Source organism: Heloderma suspectum, chromosome 4 (assembly GCF_057233095.1).
Source record: "Heloderma suspectum isolate Gila_16-S chromosome 4, 16-S_ref, whole genome shotgun sequence".
Classification (NCBI taxonomy): domain Eukaryota; kingdom Metazoa; phylum Chordata; class Lepidosauria; order Squamata; family Helodermatidae; genus Heloderma; species Heloderma suspectum.
This window is the reverse complement of record NC_139461.1, coordinates 174,160,077-174,174,559: the sequence shown is the minus strand read 5'-3', so window position 1 is coordinate 174,174,559 and position 14,483 is coordinate 174,160,077. Positions and strand designations below refer to the sequence as shown.

Here is a 14,483-nt window from a genome sequence, read left to right as displayed (position 1 = left end):
TCTACATATCACATTGTGAACATTGGTGGGTCCTAATAATGGTATTATTTTGTTGTCCCGATGAATTAATTTTTGTGGAGGCCAATAAAAACTGTAGCCCCTTGATCAACAACTTGTTTGCACGAAGGGCAAGTTTCTCTTGCCTAAAATGCCATTTTCTCCATACTTTATTCACCTCCATGTTGGCATGGGGGGGGGGGGCATGTAGCACCTTTTATAGGGGACTGGATTGGCTTGGGGCCTCCAGTTGCTGACCTGCCATGGTCCACTGTGTCACAATCTAAAGGCCCACAGTGTCATTCTAAAGGTACTTTTGTACTAGAAGCAAAATGTCAACTCAGAATGACATCTTTCACCTGCTTATCCTTATTTTTAAACTAAGGGCCAAACTAGATGTTACGTGGGAGTTCCATGAAGTTCACTGAAGTTCACCAATCTTTTATTTCTCAAAAAGCAACCACATTTGAGGGGGGGTAGAGTGGGGCTGTGGTGGATGGCATGTTAGTATTTTGCCCTCATACCCATTCCCAGATACTAATCACATACCCCAGCTGCTATTAGTATGAAGGAGAAACCATACATGCACATATTCAAGTGCCTTTATTTTCTCCCCTCTGAGGCTATTAGCTGCTTCACAGGGGCAGACAGCAACCACACAACTGAGTAGTTGCATATATAAATTATTGTCAAATGACATATTAACATCACTCCTTAAATTTAATCAGGGTTCTCAGCAACCCTAGGCCATATCCTAGGATGGTCCTGGATTCATGCCATATTAGGAGAGTGCAGAGGGAGGCCAGAAGCCAAAAAAACCCCATTCAGTATGGCTCTCTCTCAGTCAGAAAACGCTTTCTGCTGTGTCACGGTTTTAACGTGGGACATGAGGCAGCTCCTTGGTACACGAGCTACAGCACTTTCCTCGAGAGTGATTTCACAATGAAAGACAATCTGTGTCTCATATCCTCTGCCCATCTCTCATGTATGACTAATCACGCCTATAGGGCTGAACACTAGCCTTAATATGGTTACCAAAGTTCATGAAAGCAACGATGAACATGCTGTGCTAGAAAGAGTTTAGCAGACTCATTATTGTATGGCCTTGGGGAAGTCACTCTGGCAGATGGGCACACATCCACATTTGGGAATCTCACCCCACCCCCATTGGGAGAGAGACTAGTTACTGAGATAACCCCATGGCAACCCAACCTCTAAAGCTGCAGTCCTAAGCACACTTACTAGGTAGTGAGTAAGCCCCATAGTGGAATTTATTTCTGAGCAGACATCCATAGGATTGCACTGTTAATATGTGCAAGTAACTACATTTGCTCACATTCACAGCTTGCTACTCTCGTCTTTCGCTCCCTTATCCCTCACTCTCCTTCTGCCCGCTTTTCCCCACTGTTGGGACTTGTCCTTTTTTGCATATAAATGTCTATAAAGCACCATGTACATGGGTGGCAATGTATGTATGTGAACATAAACAAATCATTTCAGAACTGGTTCTGAAAAGGGAATTCCTTGCAGTGATTTGAGGTGAGGAAAAAAGTAGACCTGAGACAAAGGCACCCAGCTTCCCAAAGTTAAAGGATTTTGTTTGGCTCCATATGGCCTTTTTGTCCTTGAAAGTGAGAACACAAAACTGGTCTGAGCAGAATATTAAAGGCAGATCTGTCTGCCTTGCCCTGTCAAAAAGTATTGTGGAGCACAATGGCACAGGTTTAAGCCAGATATTTTGATGTAAACCAAAATTTATGTTGGGTGCCCTGTAGCCTAAATGCCCATAAGACTCATGCTTCCTTGTATACCTGGGTGGAAAACATGTACCTTTTATCAGGTAGTAAAAACATGGACTCTTGAACTATTAGCAGTATATCCGTAAAATAAGATCGGTTGCAGGCCCATACAGAGATCCACCCTGCAAAAGCAAGCTCTATACTCTTCACAGTTAGAGGCTTTGTACCAGAGATTATCCTCCCCACCCAAACCCAATCAATTTAACACAGTTTGGGGGATTTAGGCTACTGCATTCCATTGATCCTTCTCCTTCCTCCTTCAGTGTCCCCATTTCCAAAGCACCAGTGTACCTCATTAAAAAAAGAGCACTCAGGCTGGTTTTCACAGACGATGCTAAATGCTCTGGTTTCACACTCATTTTTCATAATTAGGATTGCATTTAAAAAGAAAAGAAAAAAGAAACAGAATTACAGTTAAGGTTAAAGAAAAGGTCTCCTGTTTCTGCCTAGAAGATGGAGTAATAGGGCAGCCCTCACAATGTTTCTCCAAAATAGCTCTGCTTTTCCCAGTAGAGATGGAAATCAGAACAACTGTAATAAAAGGTTGGAAGGCCAGGATCTCTTCTCAATCATCCCAGAGTGCAGGACACCGAACAAAGAGCTTAGGTTATAGGAAGCCAGATTCCTGCTGAACATCAAGAAAAACTTCCTGACTGTTAGAGCAATATGGCAATGGAACCAATTCCCTAGGGAGGTGGTGGGCTCTCCCACAGTGGAGGCATTCAAGACGAGGCTGGACAGCCATCTGTCAGGGATGCTCTGACTTGGATTCCTGCACTGAGCAAGGGATTGAAATCGATGGTCTTATAGGCCCCTTCCAACCCTGCTCTTCTATGATTCTATGAAAAACTTGGTCTTCTGTGTTTGCGCTGGCCTTCTTTGCCTATTTCCCTAGAAACAGGTTACTTATGTGAAGCTGTCACATTATATCAAGTCAGACCATTGGTCAGGGCTGGCCCAAAATATGTTGCTATCTGAGGCAAGGGCCAGCTCCCCCCCCCCCCAATCCATGTAGAAAAGCTGACTAGCCTGACAGTTCAGTCTTACTCGTAGCGGTGAAACAGGACAGCACACCTGAGGGCAGCAGGCTCACTTAGGTTACCAGGGCAGGGCTGTGTGGCACCTTGCTGCTGCTCCTCACTGCATATCAGCTCCTGCCTGAGATGGCCACCTCACTCCGCCTGATGGTAAGACTGGCATTTGCTGCAGCAGCAGAGCAGCTGGTGCAGCTCTCTGGAGCACCAGCCACACCACTGCCTCATTCTGAATGTGCTGCCCCCAGCTCTGTATTCTATTAAAGTATAAGAAATGTATATGTTTATACTGTGGGTGGAGAGATCAAGGATCTGCCAGCCAGTCCTGCTGTAGCTGGATCCTAGCAGTCTGCGATGAACTAGTAAAGAGTTTACTTTGGGCAGGAGCCTTTCTTTACTTCCGGCCTAGCCAGCAAAGAAGCACGAGGCTCAGAAGACCTGGGAGACTATCCACCAATAATTTCCCAGCGGACCGAACCCTCATTTGTGACAACCTCCTTATTTCCTGTGGACTGTGAGTTGTTATTTCCTTTTTGTTCCATTGAAAGATAGTGTTCAATAAAGAATTTAAAGAGAGGCTTGAGTGTAACTGGCAAAAAAGTGTCTATAGGCAGGGCACATAGGCATGGAGACAGCATGCTGAGGACTTCTCAGAGCAAGGCAGTGGGCCAGCCACTCTGCAGAGCTGCACCACTTGCTTTCCTGCTGCAGCATTTTCCACAGTGGGAGAGTGGCCAGCAAGGGTCTTTGAAGTGCCTGCCCACCTGTGGTGGCAGGGAGCCCACTTGGCAGGGGGTGAGATGGAGAAATTTGCTACCTTCTCTGTCTGCAGCCTGAGGCAGGGGATTCACCTGGCTTCATAGGATGGCTGGCCCTCATGGGAGTAATCTTTCATAATTCCGGAACCCAGGATCATCCAATGACGCTGAGTGGTGGGAGATTCAGGATAGATAAAAGAAGCACTTCTCCACACAGTGCATAAATTTCACAGAAACTGTGAAATTTGCTACCACAGGACATAGTGATGGCTCCCAACTTGGTTGTCTTTAAAAGAAGGTTAGACATATTCATGGAAGATGGAGCTATCAAGGGCTATTAATTACGGTGGCTATATATTACCTTCCGTATCAGAGGCAGTGTGCCTCTCAGTACCAGTTGCTGGAGAACACGAGTAGGGGGATGCTATTGCACTCTTGACTTGCTTGTGGGCTTCCCGTAGTATCTGGTTGGCTACTGTGGGAACTGATCCTTTGGCCTGATCCAGCAGGGCTTTCCCTTTGTTCTTAATCTTCTGGGAGTCAAGGGTGGCCTATGTAGTCACAGCTAGATTTGGACTCTATTTCTGGGTTTGGGGCAATGCAGGATTATTTTTAGCCCAGGAAAGTCAAATTTCACTAATAAGAGTAGAACTGTATCTAGCGGAGATACACTACAGACCTAAACTGGTTTAAGAGCCATTTCCTCAGTGAAGGGAACTGTAGTTCTCTGAGGAGTAGTAGGGATTTCCCACGGGGAATTCATCTCAGCACTTTATCCAGACTGCAGTTCCAGAGAGCCTTTTGATGACGCCATGTCAGTTTAACAGAGACTTAAGGAAAAGAACAAAAAGGAAATCTGCATACAATGGAACTGATGTTGCCTTTGCTTCGTTAGCATTGCCTGAAAATACAGCTCAGGGTATTACTGTACAACCTGTAATTAAAGTAAAGTTCTCTTATGGCTTACATGATATCACATAATCCTGTATAAAGACAGCTTTAATTAGTTCTGTTGAAAAATTCATATGAAGGCAAATGAAAATGCTGATCAGGTTCCAGTTGTTGAACATGGTCAATATCAATACATGGGTTCATTATTACAGGTTGTTCTTAAACTTTGAAGTGATCTAAAAAGCCAATTAAATACATCAGTATCTGTAAATGGTTTTGTTCCATTCAGATAGGCATCACAAGGAAGGGCATATTTTAAAAAATGATTAACATTGCTGCTCCATCACAGAAAGACTAAGCATATGAGAGAGTGACTGAGCTGTTTTGTAAATTATTTATTTATTTTATGATAGTTGTATATATGTATTGTATATACCTGTGCTTGATATAACAAAATCTCTAAGTGGTTTACATGCAAAGGAAAAATCATTATTAAAATACTCAATTAACAAGCAATACAGGTACAAGAAAACTAAACAGAAACAATGAAAACAACAACAGTAGAAAAACAACCAAATAGAGCAACATCACGATATCGGTTACAAGCCAGGGAAAGCTTGCATAAATTGGCATTTTTCAGGAGGCATTTAAAACTCACCACATTTTCTGCCTTCCGAACCATACAACGGAGGGGGTTTCAGAGGATGGGTGCCACTACTGAGAAGGCCTGCTTTCTAGATATCACATAGAATGACCAGTAAGGCCTCCTCTGAGTATCTTAATGGTCGTCTATAGGGGAAGGTGGACTGTTCCCATAAATCTGGTTCCCAGTGGGACTGCTGAAATTTGAAACATCATGCAGTGGAGACCCTGTTCACTGGGGTCATCTGCTCAACTCCAGCAGTCTATACCCAAGAGTTAGGCAGGGAACCATGCACACTGGAATATATTTTATGGCCCAGTGGCAATTGACTGAGCTACAATGCACAGTTTTCTGTTTGGTTAGCTCCTGCTTTGCTGTGGAGATTGGTCCCAGTTTGAAGCGTATGTCCACACCAGTGAAATAATGCTTCCACTTAGCCTTAGATTTCCAAGCAAAGTCCATTTCATTTGGATGATGTACTGCAGTTTCAGGTCTTGGTGTCGCAGCTGGTGAGATCAATGGAGAAAGCAAGGGACAAGGCATGATCAACATTAATATGCTGAGTCCATGCATCCAAATGTTTTGTTTGCATCCAAATACTCTGCCAAGAACACAATTTGACATGACCACAAACTAGGCTTGTTTTGCAACTGATGCAACAAGAGGGATCAAACTATTGTAAAGAGTGTGAAGGGTAACAACAAACACAACAACAAACCATTGTTGGATGAAACAGCAAAAGTTTAAAAAGTGTGTGTGTGTGTGTGTGTGTGTGTATCCTTTATTCCTAATGTGGTTTGATAGTTAATCTTTTTCAAAGGATGCAAACCTTACCATTTTGAAATGAACCAAAATGAAATCAAAATTAAAAACCAAAATGGGTATTTTTCAACGTCACTCATAATGCCTGAAGTGCATACAAGTTATTTGCAATAGGTTCTGGTACAGTCAAAGTAAAGTACTTCATCACACAACACAATTAATATATAAAATGCACCAAAAGATGTGTTATTCACTGTTGTTGTTTTAATTCATTATATTCATGGAGGTCAGGTGTATCAATGGCTAAATGGAACTTTCATGTTCCAAAGCAGTATGCCACTGAATACCAAATGCTGGGACCAAAGAACCAGGTTGAGGGACTGTTGCCTGCTCTTTGTGAGCTTCCCAGGTGCTTCTGGCTGGCTGCTGGAGGAAATGCTGAAATAGAGTCTTGGTCTGACCCAGTAGCAGTGGAAGCTAGTGCTTCAATTTCAGTGGGGCTGTGAATCCATCCTAGGTTTCAGTCAGAACCAGCCAGAACTCTAATGGAGCTATCCAAAGTGCTGAACCTATTTTGGCAATAGGGTTCAGCCCCTTGGATAGCTCCTTTAGAGTTCTGCCTCGTTCTGCCTGAAACCCAGAATGGATTCACAGCCCCACCGCAATCAGAGCCACCAGCCTCCACTGTCCAGTAGGGATATCATTATACTGACACAAGTTTGTAAAGATCTCTCTCTCTCTCTCTCTCTCTCTCTCTCTTTTATACAAGCATATTAATCAGCCAAAGGCAGCAGTCAGAAGCATTCCAACAGGCAAAATAGTAATTTTGGCTCATGTTTAACTTTTGCTATTTCATCCAATGACAATAAACTAAAATGAGATATTAGTAATAATTAATGTTTTGATCCCCCAGCCCAATAAAAGGCAAAAAACACCAGCAATAATTTCAAAGGTTGGTGGGGAAGCTCATTACCTATTATAGCTATTGCATCAGGTGTTAAATACGAAAGAGGCTGATAAACACACCTGCCGTCTGAAGCTGAATTCATGAGTCACCGAGGCTTTGTTCAAAAAAGGCTGGTAACCTTACTTCTGACTCACAGCTGGGGGAGACTGGATGTGAACATGTCCAGGGTTTTTCTTTTTCTGACTCCAGTGCTACAGATTGGGGATGTCAGGAAAATAGAAGGACAGAAAGAACCTCAAGAAGAAACAGGCAAGAGACAGCGAGAGAAAATCTTTACAAACTTGTGTCAGTATATAATATCCCTACTGGACAGTGGAGGCTGGTGGCTCTGATTGCGGTGGGGCTGTGAATCCATTCTGGGTTTCAGTCAGAACCAGCCAGAGCCCTAAAGGAGCTATCCAAGGTGCTGAACTCCACCCCCAAATTTAGGGTCATCACCTTGGATAGCCCATGAGAGTTCTGGCTGGTTCTGAGGTCAATGTATACAACCTTGTAGGCATGGTGGGGAAGATATAAACTGAACTGAACTTTACATAGCCACTGGAAGTGACTTCCTTGTGAGAAGTTCTCCCCATCTCTTCTGTAATATTTAGCATCATCTGCCCCACAGGTCATGATATTCAGAGTTCCCCAGATCCACTGGCCAGGTTGCCAGGGCTGCTCCACCCCACCCCTCAGTGTTCTCTGTAAATTGCGGAGAATAGGGATGGGCAAATGAGCAAGGTTCCTGATCAGTAGGATTTTCTGAACATTGTCTCACTGCTCATCTCGTGGCTGATTCCTATTCGCATTTGTGATTGCTGTTCGCTATGCGCAAACGGGAAACTTGCGCAAAGTGAGCAGTGCTCAAACGGGAGATTTGACAGAAATCTCCCCCAATTTGCACAAATTTCCTCCATAGGCTAAAGCGGGGCTGATTCAGTCTATTGAGGAAATTTTGCAAATCGAACTGGGAATTGGGAAGGAGATGAACGCGAGCACACATTCGACAATTTGCGGATATTTTCAGCAGACGTGCTTGTGCTTGCATGTGGAGCTTCAAACAGGGCATGTTCACGTGTCTTGCAAGCAAAAACAAAATTCTCATACACCCCTAGCAGTGACTGTACTAGGAACGGAAGGGAACACTCATCCTTTGCACTGCCTCTTGGCTTCTCCAGAGCCACACATGAGGTTGAACAGGATCCTGCCTCTCCCACAGGTCTTCTGCATGTACCAGCTGGCCAAGGAGAAAGGGCTGGGCCCATTTTTCATTCCACACACAGCTTTTGCAGGAGGGAGTAGCTGCACCAGTCTCTCACTGCCTCTGCACAGCCAGCGTAAATGGGGATGGGTTCCCTCCCCCTAGTCCTCTGGCACAGGCAGAGGACAGGCCTGGCACAGCCACAAACAGCGTCTGGCTCGTAAGTGAAATTAAAAGGATTTCATTATTTTGTAAGTTGCTCTGCCAGCAGCAGCCAGTGATGAGGAGTGAATGGAGGTGGGGAAACTCACAATGTGATGACATCATGAGAGTTAGTCAGTCAGAATAAGTAAGTAAGGGCGCAGGCCTGTGGGTTGCCCCCTCATGAGAAAGAAGCCTCCAACTCTGGAGGCTTCTGTGTATCCAATCACCTACTAAGCTGCGGCCAGAAAGGTGGTAGGAAGACAGAGATGATTTTGCCTCTCCGTCTTTTGTGTTTGTTTTTTTTCCATAGACGGGCCTCTGAGCCCATATAGAGAGGGCGCACTGGTGGAGGTGGGGGTGAGGGTTGGAGAGGCGATAGGATTCCTCGTATCCTGGCCTCTCCTCTACCCTCCACTGTCCGCTCACCAGAATGCCCCCTTCCCTCTGAGGCGGCATTTGTGACCCCGAAAAACAGCTGGTGTGGTTCTTTCTGCAGCAGGTGGAAGGGGGTGGATGAGGGATCAGATACCAGACTCCCCCTTCTGAGGTCATAGCAGTGTGTATGGCCTTGGATGGGGAACCCCGAAGGATCGTATGGTCCCTGGTACACTCTCCCGGGACCATTGGATTGTTCTCCCTCTCAGTAAAAGTTCATTTGTATATTGCTTTTCAGCCCGAAGGCCACCAGAGTGGTGTACATGAATGAAATACATAAGCAGAGCAGAAAATAATAAACACAATACAATGAATTAAATAAAAATGAAATGATAAAATACTAAAATCTCAAAACTAACAGGAGTTATTTTCCCATCAGGGGCTGTGAAAAGTCAATTATTTAAAACACACACACACACACACAGAAGAAGGCGATGGTTTACACCATGCACTGAAAGGCAAGTGAAGAGCCCAAACGTGCCTCTCAGGGAAATGAATTCCAAAGCATGGATGACACTGAGGAAACCCAGAGCTAGTGAAGAACTCAGCTGGGAGGCAGGATCATATGGGAGTAGGTGATCCTTTAGATACTCTGGACCCAAGGCCACTTAGAGCTTTAAAGGTCAAAACCAGCATGTTGAACTGGGGCTGCCTTTGAACAGGGTCCTGAAACTTCCCCTGGGACAGAATGTGGCTGCCTGATTCTGCAGGGGTGGGGCGTGGCAGGTGATCGGAACATGCCTCACCAATTTTGTACTGGTTAGACTGGTTACCGGTGCATTTCTGGGCCCAGTTGAAAGTGCTGGTCTTCATCGATACAGCCCTAAGCCAAGGGTGGGGAACTGTTTGGGGTCTGGGGCCAGACTGCCACCACACAGAACCCCCATGGGCTGGAAGATGTCAGGGGCAGGCTCATCCATGACATCCCCAGATCCCCAGCCAGCACTATGGCCAGGGAGCCTGCTTCATTTCTCCTGGGCTTTCCTTAGTGGGGAACACAGGGAGGAGCACAGCCAGGCCGGCTCAGTCCCCTGCACTCTTCTGACAGAGAAGGGAAGAGGACTGAGCCGGCTTCCCTCCTCCCCAGCTGAGGTGACGGGTGGAGGAGCACCTCTCTACCTGGTGTCTCAGCCAGGGTCCCATCTTCAGTGTGCACAGGCCTTCCCCAGCCAGAGAAAGCCCACATGCACCAAAGTCTATTTGGCCAAGGTGGTGGGTGGACTCCGTCCAGCCTGTGCTGTGGTCTGGGTAGGGATGTACAAATTTTGTAAAATCTCTTCTGTCTGTGTTTCATGGATTGTCAGATGCCTTGCATTCCACTGTCCACTCACTGACAGAATCGGATTTTTCCAATATCTTGAATTTGTGCAAATTCACATTTGTGTGAATTCGGTGGCGAAAATGTGCAAATCCCCCCCATGAACAAATCCTCCCAAAATGCGCATTTTCATGCTTTAGCCTATGGGAGAAATTCACATTTTGGGCCAGTGTTGTTTTTTTTTTAATTTACCTATCTTTCTATGACTAAATTTCCGTAAAATTCTGAAAGTAAAAAAATTGGCCCACGAGTCTGCAGAATCCATGCAACTCTGGAAAAGCCGGTCTGCTGCAGAATCTGCAGAGCAGATTCACAGAAATCCAAAGTCATTTGATTGCATTGCAGATTTCTCTGACATCCCTCAGTAGGGATGGTGCAGGTGCCCGATTCCATCCAGGAATCGGACGGAACCACCCCTGCCCGCACCCCCGTGCCCTGCTCACTGAGCCTCTGGCCCCACTCGCCTCCTGCCAACACTCGGCGAGCAGCCCACACTTACCCCAGTGGCTTTGTCAAGCTCCACGGTCACCATTTTTTGAAAAATGAAATGGTGATTGCAGAAATGCACATATTTGCATATGTGTCAGGGTGGAAACTGAGCCCATACAGCCCCAGAGCAGTTCTGATTCTGAAGAAGAACAGCAATCCGTGGGAGAGGAGCTTGCTCATCTCTCACAAGCACAGCAGCTGGCAGAGATTCCTCCTGCCAGCATTCCTGGGAGAGATAGTGACTCTGGCAGTGAGAGAGCACACTGGAGGGGGGCTTGCTGGACGCTCGGCGCAGACGTAGGGAGCGGCGCCAGATGGAGGGCGCAGAAAGGAGGCACTCCACTCGTTTGGTGCTCAAACAGCAGTCGCATCCCGAGGACCCAAGGGAAAGAGGGAGGAACTCTCCATAGCCCATAAGTTCAGAGTCTTGCCGTGGTTCTCCTTCAAATGGGGACCAACTGCCTTACCTGGAGCTTAGGCTACTCTGCTATCTACCCCAGTGCTGTTCCTTGCTTAGTCACTAGTGATTAGTATCTGAAAGAGTCCTAAAGGAATAAAGCCTTGGAAAGAATCCTTGTTGTCTGTGTCCTGAGTTGGCTATTGGAGGGGACTGCAAGAGGCAGGTAGGGTGCTCCTGACAGCATGCATGAAAATTCGTATTTTCACGAATGCACATATTAACACACATATGTGAATATGTGCATTTGCAAAAATGCGCATTTTGCATATACAGAAATATGTGTATTCACAAAATGTGCATTTTTGCATATATGCAAATATGCGCATTCACAAAAATACACTTTTTCATGCACATGCAAATACGCACATTTTTTCAATTGCCATTTTATTTTTCAAAAAATGGCACCTGCAGAGCTTGATGAAACTGTCAGGATGAGTGCAGACCACTCACCGAGCATGGGAGGGGCTCAAGCACAGTCCAGGGACCGGCGAGTGGGGGCAGGGGCTGGGTGGGTGCCCAGAGAACCCGGACAGGGGTGGGTTCACACATACCTATCCCTCGGTCAGGATGGCTTCATCCTTCCCCCATTGGGGAGGGCACAGGGCAAGTGAAGCACTTAGCACTTGTCTGGATTAAATGTTTAGTCCACATCCAGCCCATTACAGCATCCAAATGCTGATTAAGGTTTCTCACTGTCCCCTTGGCATTGAATGGAAAAGATAACTAAAACTAGGTGTTTTGTTAACTAGGGATGGTGGAGAATTCCGCCACAGACCCCAGTGAGGCCGGATTCTAAAGAAGTCCATGACGGAACGGAGCCGTGATGGAACGGAGCACCTACCTCCGCCTCCCTCTGGAATCCTCAGGAGTCGGATCCTCCTTGCAGGCAGCGATCCTGCAGAGCCACTGGCTGGCTCCGGAGCGCCAGTGATACGGCCACCATTGCCATATCGCTGGCTGAGGGGGACTGTCTCCGGATGGACATGGCGTCCACTATGCCATTTATGGTCGTAAAGGTCTTAGATTAAGGTAAATGCAGCAGTAAATGGCTAGCGACTCGGCAGAATCGTTGTGGAGCAGAGCCGGCCGGCCAAGATTCCGGGGGGAGGAACAGATTGCCTCCCCCCCACAGGTGGATTCTCCCCGGAGCAGCAGGTAGGGAATCTGCCCATCCCTATTGTTAACCATCTTGATTATTATTTTTTCTACAGAAAAGCAGTATATAAATATTGGAAAACAAACACAGCCTAATGATCTTTAGTGCAATCAATACAGATCCTTTGTGGGAGAAGGAAAAACAACCTTTTTCTTTTTAGAAACTTGACTACACTGCTCATGAAGTCTACCCTGAACTGAATACAGCTTCAATCTGACACAGTGAGCTCATATTTTAATAAGGCTGCTCCAGTCACATTGGGATGCCAGGGGCTCAATGCTCCCAGCCATGCCCTACATTCAGTACCCAGGAGACCTCTACACATTAATAGAGAACTCTGCCAGTTTCCATGTGGCGTGATGTTAGCATACTTGCCATGGTCAGAGACACCTGTTTCTGAGTTTGGAACACACCAGACATCATGCAGTTGTGTACAAAGGCTTGCGTGCCTCTCTGACAGCAACATTTGCCACTCCCTCCCTCCCTCCCTCTCCCTGCATTTGTCATTGCTACCATTAAAACATGGTTCTCAGCCTCAAGGATACTGGGTTGCATGGTCAGGGCTGGTGTCAAGAGTGGGCATGGTTGGGCACCTGCCAAGGGCCCACACCCCATCAGGGGCACACTGACAAAAGCCCCTTGGCGTTGCTCCTCCTCTTCACCACTGCAATCTGCTTGTTCACCTGCCTCTTCCTCTGACCCAGGCAACAGTGGTGGTGAGAAAGAGGAGTAGTAGATGCCATGGCCTGCTTGCTCCTTGGCTTGCTGCCTGTCAAGCAAGCAAGTGGGAGCGATGGTGAGAAAGAGGAGGAGGGGCAAGAGCAATTAGTGACAATGCTGGGGAGTAGGCAAGCTCGCTAAGGGAGGGGGCCCATTAGGGGTGTCTTGCTCAAGGGTCCTCAGAAACCTGGAGATGGCACTGTGCATGGGTAGCCAGAAATTCTGCACAACATGCCACCTAAAATTGTGATGGTGGTAGACATTAGAGCATATGGTGGTTCTGGGACAATACCAATCAGCTATTACTTTAGACAGGTATGGGCAAGAGCCGGGAGGAACTGCCCTCGATTCTGGCTGCAGTCCTATGCACATTTACGTGTGCGTAAGTCAACTGAACTCATAGGGTCAGGCTGCCCCTAATCATATCCCTTACGTCAGCTCTGCTTTCAGGCTTCTTGAAGCACAATCCTACCCATCTTCACTTGGATGTTTCTATCAAGGTCTAGGAAAAAGCTAGCCATAATAAATATAATAACTATCGTGATGATAATCACAATAATGCCTTATTTATTCATGCTTATATTGATTTTTTATTAAGTTATTAATTACTGACCTATTTATCTAGATGCCTGTACTAAATATAGGGAGGTACAGATTGTGTAAAATCTGTTCTGTCTGTGTTTCACGGAGTGTCATGCACCTTTCATTCCATTGTCCAACTACTGACAGAATCAGATTTTCTTTTGTTTCCAAATTTGTGCAAATTTGCACATGCGAAAATGTGCAAATTCCCCCCAAATGTGCATTTTCACACTTTAGCCTATAGGGGAAATGCACATTTTTTTGGTGGTTTTTTAAATTTTATGTATTTTTCTATGATGAAATTTGCACAAAATTTGGGAAAGTTAGAAAAATGGTCCACAAGTCAGCGGAATCTGCCCAACAGGGGAAAGATGGTCTGTGGTGGAAACCATGACAATCCAAACTCATTTGGTTCCGTTGAGGATTTCTCTGACATTCCCAAGTAGATAGTGTACAAATGATATGCTGTAGCCCTTCACAAAAGCCCCAGACCTCTTCTGTCTTATGGCACGTCCCTTACCTTTTAGGATTTGTTAGTTGCTATTACTGTCACATGCTCTTTTGTCTGCTCGGAGGGAGAGATGGTGAAGAAAACTCATCGCAGAAGTTTTGCAGGTGGTGTGGGAGCTTGTCCTGAGGTGGCCAAGTAACCACAATAGGCTTTCTGTAGTCAATCACCACCCACACTGCCACAAACTAGGAAATGGGGGTATCGAACAGCAACCCAAGCATGATGCAGGAGGCCTCACATGTGAGTTCCTCCTAAATATCCAGTGCTTGAGAGCTAGAAACCCTCAGTCTACCCAGTAGGTAGGCCAGCCAGTGTCAAAGTTAAACACACACACGTATCCTCAAACATGGGGATGGAAGCAAGGCTGGCACCAAGGATTGGCACAATTGGGCATCTGCCAAGGCCCACACCCCTTCAAGGGTCCGACTGCCAAACCGTGGAGCTCTCTGGTTCAGCCGCTCCTCGTCCTTGCTGTTGCTGGCTGTTCCCTCTAAGCAAGTGACAGGAACATGGAGAAGAAGGAGCAGCCTCCCCTCCCCTTGCCTTCTTCCTCAGAGCATCCATGTGGTTTGGA

General features: G+C 46.2%; 1 long non-coding RNA gene across 1 annotated transcript in view; it reads left to right on the top strand.

The window, feature by feature from the left end:
* Positions 1 to 3,021: 3,021 nt before the first annotated feature.
* The window catches only part of LOC146347782 (uncharacterized), a 28,484-nt gene continuing 17,022 nt past the window's right edge, over positions 3,022 to 14,483 (top strand). The window contains exon 1 of the long non-coding RNA XR_014789894.1: positions 3,022 to 3,344. This is a non-coding gene — a long non-coding RNA (uncharacterized LOC146347782). The remainder of the gene's footprint in view (positions 3,345 to 14,483) is intronic.